This window comes from Oryzias latipes, chromosome 1 (genome assembly GCF_053564925.1).
Source record: "Oryzias latipes strain Hd-rR chromosome 1, Olatipes_Hd-rR_3.1".
Taxonomy (NCBI): Eukaryota; Metazoa; Chordata; class Actinopteri; order Beloniformes; family Adrianichthyidae; genus Oryzias; species Oryzias latipes.
The window spans coordinates 15,624,232-15,633,720 of NC_136237.1; positions in this window are offsets into that span (position 1 = coordinate 15,624,232).

Here is a 9,489-nt window from a genome sequence, read left to right on the forward strand (position 1 = left end):
TCTCACGTTCACATTCCTTGTCTGATCTCACTGAAATTAAATAGATTTGATGAAACTTCCATTCTGAACCCATGGATATGACAATTTTGGACGAGCTATATATGTTCATAAATGATCATGAAGCATGATCATATAATCAAGCTTCATAGGAAATCAGCCGTTTGTCTCAGGAAGCTGAGATTTCAGAATTAGATGCGTCTTACAAAGCTCCACGTTTGAAAAGCAGCACTATACGTACGAGAAACATTTAACCACCTTAATCACCCTATTGTGCTGAAAGCAAATTTTTGGACATTTTGACTCAAGCAAATATTTTTATCATAACATCTGTTTAGTTTATCAGCACCAAAATAAAAAATATTTACATTTATAAAATGAACTGGTCAACTCTAGGATTTTATTTATTCAATCTTACATCCTCAAGCTTTTCATCAGTCTCCCCTGCTGCAGGAGTGGAGTTAGCCCCCCCCCCCCCCCCCCCCCCCGGCTGTGTGCTCACATGTAAATTAGCCAGGAGTGGCAGACAGAAAGTAGAACAGTTAGAAAGCCTAGTTCAACACTAAAATACAGCAATTTCCTTTGTGTTGTTTGTCTTTTATACATCCTTAGCACTAATCATTGCTTTTTTATTCATCCAAAATACAATTAACTTTATATTTTATCTTTTTTTTTTTTTACAAACAAAATATATGAATGTGCTCCAAAACAAAACCCAGTCTCAGTACACTCCTACAGATGTAACATCAGACAGTAAATGTCTCTTTTATGCTTTTTTAATCAATGCTGCAACTTCTTTTCATTTCCTTTCAATACATCCAAAGAAATTAAACTACAACGACAACAAACACAACATATAGCAAATGTCTCTAAGAAGATTGTGTATGTACATTATGTACCACCTTTAAACACCAAATAAATAACAAATCTTTCTAATACAATCACAAAAAATGGAACACAAAATGTAAAACCCAAATTAGAAATTGCAATTTTAAAAAGATACATTTTTCAGCAGCTTTTCAAAATCAATCACATATTTTACTCTTCTGTGGATGAAACAAAGAAGTCCAGAGCAATGTAGCCCCTTCTCCAAAGTCTCTGTCACCTTCAGTTTTACACAAAGTCTGTGAAAATCCACCATACATTGATCACATGTATTCAGAGACCTGCTAAAAGTCCACAATTGTAAAAGCTCTTATATAGACAACTGTTTGTTTGCTTGGAGCTCTAAATATAAAAAAATGCTTTTCTATCACCTAGACACAGATGGAGAACCATATCAACTGGATTAGTAACAGGGAAACATGTTTAGGTTTAAACTTACATCAATAGACAACATGAAGCTGTTCATCACATTTTTGACCTAAACATGAAAACACATCCTTGGCTCTGCGGTTAGGAAATGGTACTTGGGAATCTCTTCATACCAGGAGCCAGCCTGAACATTGGAACATCACCACAGTGCCCATCCAGACTGGGACAGCAACGGGGTCCACTTCACAGCCGTGAGGCTGCTGTGTTTAACTCCAGCTGTCCCAGCAAGGGAGACAACTGCAGCAACATCCACTGACCAAGCTGGCAAGCCCTGGCAGAAAAGATCCCCACAAGAAAAACACTGGCTCAGGCAGGCTGGTCAATGAAAAAAAAAATATAGTTTTACCAATGTCTTGCAGCTCGCAGATCAAGTGGTTTAGTTTTCCAGTAATGTCAGTCAAGAATACAAGTTCAGATTCACAATGTTCATATTCACCATATTCAGCAGATATCTCCACCAATAGCACCTTAAAAATCCTGTTCTGTTTTGCTTTGCAGCTGAGGTTTTTTATGATTTTCACAATAGGAGTCATTATATGTCCAGAGCCAATCACTTCTGCACATAAGGCCTACTGGTGAAAGAAGCAGCAGTAATGCAGACATTTTGGAAAGTCTTGGTCAGCTTTACAGTGAGTGATGAAACCTGTTTGTCGGTCAATCATAGCAGGAGCCCCGTCTGCAGGTATGGCTACCAGCTTTTCTAATGGTACCTTTTTCTGCACAAAAACTCCTTCACCGTGTTATACATTTCAACTCCTCTTGTAGTTGTCTGTTAGGGCAAATGTGTCAGGAATTCTTCTCTTGTGGAAACCAAAAGCTATGCTGAACTGTTGCCGTCCACAGACTCATCACACTGGACGTTAACCACCTGCACTTTGTAAGATCCCGGTCCAGCTAATTGGCCAAGTTATCAGACATAGCTGACACTCATCTAGACATTGTAGTGAAAATTGAATGAGTTCTATTGTTCTCATCCTTAGGGACAGTGATAGCAATTATCATCATTGCTTGTTTCTTAATCTGATAAAAACCTTCTTCTACTTGATGAGAAAATGAGCAGGTCTAAACGAGGCTTAGATTTAAGAATTTTTTTCATGCTATATGCAAAAGTCTTTGTCCCTTAAGGCAACAGATTACAGTACCCCCCCCCCCCCCACACCCCCCACAGGCTGCTTTCCTATTGACATTAGCTTGAAGCTCCAGAATGGACAAGAAAGAACGACGAGAATGGCTCGAGCAGGGCGTTGCTCACGGGGCGGTCGCTCGTGCCAGGCGGTCGCACGTGCTCGGGCCCGCTAAATGCTACTTGTAGCTTTAATTATTATTATTATTCTTCCGACTTTTCCGTCGCCTTTTTGAGGCCTTTAACATACCCCAAAACTCACCAAATTTTGTATACACATCAGGAGTCGCGAAAAATTTCATATTTTATAGGAGAACGGCATAGGTAAACAAAAATGGCTCGATAGCGCCACCTGCAAAATTTGTTTTCGCGAGCACCTCCATATGCTTTATAGTACAAACCTGATTTTAACAGGGCATGTTCATCGGATAGAAACCTACAAAAAAGTCTCTTGGGACCAAGCTGTCAGTCGCACAGGAAGTCTGATATTTTGATGACAATATGTCATTTTTGCTGTATTTTGGTCATTTGCAGGCCTCGCTCTAGAACGAACTCCTCCTAGAGATTTGAGAGTAATGACTCCAAACTTTGGTTTTGTAAACTAAACACATGTCCGATGTTAAATTGCAAAGCTTTTAAGTTTTTATGGATGTTTGTGACCATGGCGGCGCGTCAAAATTGGAGGTCGTTTCGAAAACACGCCATGAAAAGAAAAATGGCCATTACTCAGCCATGCATAATCCAATCTGATCCAAAATTGATGTGCATGATTGTAGTCTGACTCTGAACACATCTGCAGTGAAAAAATCTGGAAAAAGTGTAGCGCCACCTGCTGGCAAGAGGAAATGACATGTTTTACTTGGAGCATCACTACTCCGAGTAGGATGAGCCGACACACCTGAAAATGACGTCCACCTGTTGAAAAGCCATTGAAGTTTACTCTGACAAAAAACCATAACTTTCAATGCGGGGGTGTGGTCGTGACAGAGCAGCAAAGTTGGGCATCTCGCTATGCACACAAAAGTTGCTCTCACGTGCACATTCCTTGTCCAATCTCACTGAAATTCAATGGATATGATGAAGCTTCTATTCTGAACCCATGGATATGACAATCTTGGACGAGCTCTATAGCGCCACCTAGTTATTGCATTGGGCACATTCTGCCCTGTATTTTCTCTTTGCTTTGTCCGATGTGCATGAAATTAAAACTGGAGATACTCAGAAGGGTCCTCTCTCATCATGTAAAGTTTCATGGGTGTACACCTGACGGTGCCTGCGTAACAGGAAGTGGTCGATTATGTGCACCCAAATAATAGAAATTTATTATAAATCAGCCGTTTGTCTCAGGAAGCTGAGATTTCAGAATTAGATGCCTTTAATAACCTCCAGCTTTGATATGTAACACTATAGGGTCTACGAGAAACTTCATCACTTGATTTTTTTAATGAAATTTTGGACTGAACAAAGATTTTTAGCATAAATTCTGTTTAGGTTATCAGCACCAAGAATTCAACTTTCATAGGCATTTATGTGCTACTGCTTCCTAAAAAAATTCAGAATGATTGAAGTTACAGGTGACATCTTAGAGAGCATTACATCCAAAAAGGTCCGAAAACGTCTTTTTAGGCAAAACTACAAACACCTATTTTTTTTCATAACTTAATCATCATATATCAACACCATTTATTTTTTTAAATGTAGGGATCTGTGTTTGCTGCCTTCCATATTTTTTTCAGAAGTCCAGGTGAAACAGATGATTTTAAAAAAATCCTGATTCATCCCAAAACCTGTGCTTTTTCCGTCTGGACTCCAAACAAGTGTGTTTTAAAATTACTTATGCTTCAAATATCCACACCAAGTTTCACACGCATATAGCTGAACATGTCTAAATGCTTCTTGAATATTCTTTACAGATATAAAATGAACTGGTCAACTGTAGGATGTCATTTCCTCTTACATGCTTAAGTCTTTTCCTCATGCTGCAGCCTGCTCCTCAATCATCCCTGTTGCTGGAGTCAAATTTCACCCCCCCCCCCCCCCCCCACACACACACCAGCTGCCAGTTCATATGCTAACTAACCCAGAAGTGAGGTGACAAGAGTTTAGACACAAGAGGGAGGGCAGACTGCTTTTTCATTTGTTTTGTATGTCTTTCATAGATTTTTATGAATAATCATTGCTTTTCTAGTCATGTAAAATGCAATTAACCTAATATTTTATCTTTTTTTTTTACAAACAAAACATATGAATGTGCTCCAAAACAAAACCCAACTCTCAGTACAGTTCTACAGATGTAACATAAGACTTAGACAGTAAATGTCTCTTTTATCCTTTTTTAATCAATGCTGCAACTTCTTTTCCTTAATATAAATCCAATGAAATTAAACTACAAAACCAAAAAACACAACGTATAGCAAATTTCTCTAAATAAATTATGTGTATATACAATATGTAGCACTTTTAAACAAAATAATAACAAATCCTTCCAATACAAGCACAGAAAAATGGAACACAAAATTTAAAACCCAAATTTGAAATGGCAATTTTAAAAAGATAATTTTTTCAGCCTGCTAAAAGTGCACAATTGTAAAAGCTCTTTTATATAGACAACTGTTTGGTTGCTTAGAGCTCTAAATATAAAAACAATGCCTTTATGGACGTGGCACGGATGGCACGGATGTTCAGCAGGGTAAACCCCAGGAAAGCGGCGGGACCTGATGGAGTTCCCGGAAAGGTTCTGCGGGCCTGCGCCGATCAACTCTCCCAGGTCTTCACAAAAATCTTCAACCTGTCGCTAGCTCAGGCTTTCATCCCTGCTTGCCTGAAGTCATCCACTATCATCCCGATACCCAAAAAGTCCTCATCCACAGCCTTCCTCACGGACTTCCGCCCAGTTGCACTCACTGCTGTCATCACAAAGTGTCTGGAGCGGCTGCTCCTGGGACACATCAAAGACTCCCTCCCTCCAATCTTCGTCCCCCACCAGTTTGCTTACAAAGCAAACAGATCAACGGATGATGCCATTTCCATCACCCTCCACACTGCGCTGAGCCACCTGGAACACAGAGACACCTACGCCAGGATGCTCTTTGTGGACTATAGCTCAGCCTTTAACACAATCATTCCTGACATTCTGGTCAACAAACTGTCTGAACTAGGACTCCACCCACTCACCTGCTCGTGGATCAAGGACTTCCTGACAAACAGACCACAGACAGTCAAACTTGACCCCCACCTCTCCTCCACCCGGACGCTGAGCACAGGCTCCACACAGGGATGTGTGCTGAGTCCTCTGCTGTATACACTGTACACAGCAGACTGCAGACCAGCCCACACCAGCAACACCGTGGTGAAGTTTGCAGACGACACTACTGTGGTGGGGCTGATCTCTGGGGACGACGAGACGGCCTACAGAGACGAAGTCCTGAAACTCTCAAGGTGGTGTCAGGCTAATAACCTCATCCTGAACACCACCAAGACCAAGGAGATCATCCTGGACTTCAGAAAAAACAGAACAGATCCACCCCCACTCTACATCGATGGAAACTGTGTGGAGAGGGTCCACAGCTTCACCCTCCTGGGCACCACCATCTCTGCTGACCTCACATGGTCTAACAACACCATGACTGTCATCAGGAAGGCCCAGCAACGCCTGCACTTCCTGAGAAAACTTAGGAGGAACGACGTCAGCCAGGAGCTGCTGGTAACGTTCTACCGCTCAACCATTGAGAGCATTCTGTCCTATGGCATCACAGTGTGGTTTTCCCACTGCACTGAAGCAGAACGGCAGAGTCTCCAGAGAGTGGTAAAGACAGCGCAGAGGATCATCGGCTGCCCCCTCCCCTCACTGAAGGACATTTACCAGTCTCGCTGCCTCAGCAGAGTGACTAGCATCACCACTAACTCCACCCAATCTGCTTTCCCTCTGTTTGAACTGCTGCCCTCTGGAAGGAGGTACAGGTCCATCAGAACCAGGACAAACAGACTAAGAAACAGCTTTTTTCCACAGGCAATTATCATACGGAATGCACATACGTCCACCAACCACACCTCACTCTAATTTTACTACAATGCGTGCAATATCCTGACTGTCTAACCGGGTCACTGTGCAATAACTTGATATTTATTAAGCTGTGCTCACAGCAACTCATGTAATTCCATTCTATTTTATTCACAAATATTTAATATTTAACAGTTTCTGTCCATATTGTTCATTTTTTGTTAAGAGTTGTAAATACAGTATTTCTTTTTCTATTCTATTTTTATTTTTATTTTATGTAACTCCTTCACTCCAAGGCGGCTGCAATTTCATTGTATCCCCATGTACAATGACAATAAACGATTCTGATTCTGATTATATCACTTAGACACAGATGGAGAACCATATCAACTGGATTGGTAACAGCAACAACCACCGACCAAGCCGGCAAGCCTTGGCAGAAAAGATCCCCACAAGAAACACTGCAGGCTGTTCCATAAAAAATATAGTTTTACCATTGCCTTGCAGATCACAGTTGAAGTGGTTTAGTTTTCCTAAAAAAATTCAGAATGATTGAAGTTACAGGTGAACTTTTAGACAACATTTGATCCAAAAAGGTCCGAAAACGTCTTTTTAGGCAAAACTGCAAACACCTATTTTTTTGCATAACTTATCTTTCAAATATCAGCACAAAAAAATTAAAAACGGTAGGGATCTGTGTTTGCTGCCTTCCATATTTTTTTCAGACTTAAAAGTGTAACAGATGATTTATAAAAAATCCTTTTTCATCCAAAAACCTGTGTTAAATCTGTCTAGACTTAGTATTAAAAACTCTCCAAGATGAATGTGCCTGACTCCACCTGCAGGTGGATCACAGACTTCCTGACGGACAGACAGCAGTATGTGAGGCTGGGGAAGCTCGTCTCAGATACTCGGACCACAAGCACCGGATCCCCCCAGGGCTGTGTCCTTTCACCCCTGTTACTCTCCCTGTACACAAACAGCTGCACAGCTGGTCACCTGTCTGTCAAACTCCTGAAGTTTGCTGACGACACCACACTCATCGGCCTCATCTCTGACGGAGATGAGTCGGCCTACAGGAGTGAAATAGCCAGGCTGGTGTCATAGTGCAGCGCTAACAACCTGGAGCTTAATGCTCTGAAGACAGTGGAGATGACAGTGGACTTCAGGAAGGCCCCAGCCCCCCTCCCCCCTGTCATCCTCTGTGACTCCCCGGTGACCTCTGTGGAGTCCTTCTGCTTCCTGGGAACCATCATCAGCCAGGACCTCAAGTGGGAGCAGAACATCAGCTCCATCACTAAGAAGGTCCAGCAGAGGATGTACTTCCTGAGGCAGCTGAAGAAGTTTCACCTCCCTGAAAAGATGCTGGTAGACTTTTACACCGCCATCATCGAATCCACCCTCACGTCCTCCATCACAGTCTGGTTCGCTGCGGCCACGGCCAGAGACAAGGCCAAGCTGCAACGCGTCATCCACTCAGCAGAGAAGGTGATCGGCTGCCACCTCCCGTCTCTCCAGGAGCTGCACATCTCCAGGACCTGGAGGCGGGCAGCCAGGATTGTAGCCAACCCCTCTCATCCAGGACATAATCTCTTTCGGCCCCTCCCTTCTGGCAAGAGGCTCCGGTCCATCAGGACCAGGACCTCGCGCCACAAGAACAGCTTCTTCCCCACTGCAGTCAGCCTGCTGAACAGTACCCCAACTCCCCCAGGTGACCCCCCCCTCCCCCCCCCCCCCCCCGCCCACCAAAGGACTGTCGGTGCCACTTACAGGCCCCACCATCCCAGCCCATCTGTGCTCCCACTTTAATTCACCTTACTCTACTGTATATAGTGTGTTGTTGTTGTTAACTTAATTTTTAACTTATTCTTAATTGCACTATACACCAAGTCAAATTCCTCGTTTTGTAAAGTGCGCTCTACTGAACCTGGCAATAAAACTTTTTCTGATTTCTGATTCTATTAATCATTGTTTTTTATTCATTCAAAATGCAATTAAATCAATATTTTATCTTTTTTCTTTTCCTTTTTCTTTTTTTTTATCTCTTATATCCTTTTTTATAATCAATGTTTGAACTTCTTTTCCTTTCTATTGTCATGGTTTCAGTTTGTTGTCTTTTTTTTCGCTTTAGTTCTTGTTCTGTCTTGTTTGGTTCTGTTTCCTGTTTTATTTTGAAAGGTTTCCTGTCTTGTCATGTTTTTGAGTTTTACTTCCTTTGGTCCCCATCTGCCCTAATCGTGTTCACCTGTGTCTTGTCTGCCCTGTCTGTATATAAGTCTTGTCTCTGCCTTCCTCCTGTGCTGGTCCATTAACTTCTGCTCATGTTGATCACGTCTTCTTGTCTAGCGTCCATGTCCCTTGCCATGCCACAGTAAGTTTTTGTTTTTAGTTTTGTCATCCTGCTCTGCAGCGCTTTTTGTTAGTTAAATAAACCCACTTGCCCTGAACCCGTTTGCCTCCCGTCTCTGCGCCTGGGTCCTACCTGCTCTCGAGCCTCCCCCCCACACGACATCAAACATCCAATGAAATTAAACTACAAATCAACAAACACAACTGATAACAAATGTCTCTAAAAAATGATGTGTATATTTGCAGAACCTTAAAAACACCAAACAAATAACAAATGCTTCCCAAATAAAGCACAAAAAATGGAACACAAAATGTAAAACCCAAGTTAGAAATTGCAATTTGAAAAGATACTTTTTTCAGCAGCTTTTCAAAATCAATCACCAATTCTACTCTTCTGTGGATGAAACAAAGAACTCCAGAACAATGAAGCCATTTCTCTAAGTCTCTCTCACCTTCAGTTTTAAACAAGGTCTGTGAAAATCCACCATACATTGGTCACATGAACTCAGAGACCTGCTAAAAGTGCACAATTGTAAAAGCTCTTTTATATAGACAACTGTTTGTTTGCTTAGAGCTGTAAATATAAAAAAAAATGCTTTTCTATCACCTAGACACAGATGGAGAACCATATCAACTGGATTAATAACAGGGTGGCATATTTAGACAACATGAAGCTGTCCATCACATTTTTGACCTAAACATGTAA